We start from the raw sequence: 1103 nt of genomic DNA, 5'->3' as shown, positions 1-1103 counted from the left end.
TTGTAGTTATATTAGATACTTGATTTATTTTTTTAATATTTTTGTTTAAGTTTTATTTTGAAAGGTGTTAGCATACTTTTAGGAAAATGTTAATCAACGGACCAAACGAAACCATGTTTCGCTTATAATAGCATAGTATAGATTAGTAAATTGTTTTATATATAAAAACAATAAAAATGTGTGTGAGTGTATAGTCGATGTCGTGATGGTGCCAGTCTATGGTCTGTCTCTTATTCCCTACAACGGACGAGGAGGCTTCATTCATTGCTACTGTATTATGGGGCATCTGGTATGCTCGGAATTCAAATGTCTGGGATCAAAGAGTATTGAGCCCTACTGTTGCTATGGAAGGAAGTAAAAGGCAAGTTTCGGATTGGAAGGAGGTTATGTCAAGGAAACATGCTTCTAGATCAAATGACAATGATGGTCAGCAGGAGCATATGCAGAAATGGATGCCGCCTGTGGAAGGTACCCTCAAGCTTAATGTTGATGCATATGTCATCCAGGGGAGCACCTCGTTTCGAATTGGAATGGTGCTGCGTGATTTTCGTGGTCACTTTATCCAGGGAAAATGCATGCACTATGTTGGAGAGGTAACAGCTCTTGAGGCAGAAACTTTTGGAATCTGTGAGGCTCTCTCTTGGATGCTCGCCAGGAGTGGCCAATCTGTTCAAATTGAGAGTGATTCTCTTGTTGCAGTAAACTCTATTTGCATTTTGCAGTAGGGCAAAAATCAGCTTGAAATTGGTCATGTATTTGAGCTTTGCTGAGAAATCATGCAAGTTAGACCTGCCATGTCCTTACACTTTGTTAGAAAGCAAGCGAAGGAGGCGGCGCATTTGATGGCGCGTGTCCCTTGAGAGCTAAATAGCTACAAATTATTCTTGTCTCCTCCATTGTCTGTGTTGGAGACTATTGTTTCTGAGTTTTCAGTGTTTTAATGGAATTTCTCTTGTTTCAAAAAAAAACTTGGAAAATACTCTCGTTGAACTCTCAATATCATGCTTGGTTCCCAAGTAAATTTTTATTTCTTTCCATGAACATAACAGTCGAATGTCGCCTATATATACTCTCTCCCCTTAACAGATCTCAAAAATCAATCT

The sequence above is a fragment of the Apium graveolens genome, chromosome 1 (genome assembly GCF_009905375.1).
Source record: "Apium graveolens cultivar Ventura chromosome 1, ASM990537v1, whole genome shotgun sequence".
Taxonomy (NCBI): Eukaryota; Viridiplantae; Streptophyta; class Magnoliopsida; order Apiales; family Apiaceae; genus Apium; species Apium graveolens.
Note: the sequence above shows the minus strand (reverse complement) of the source record.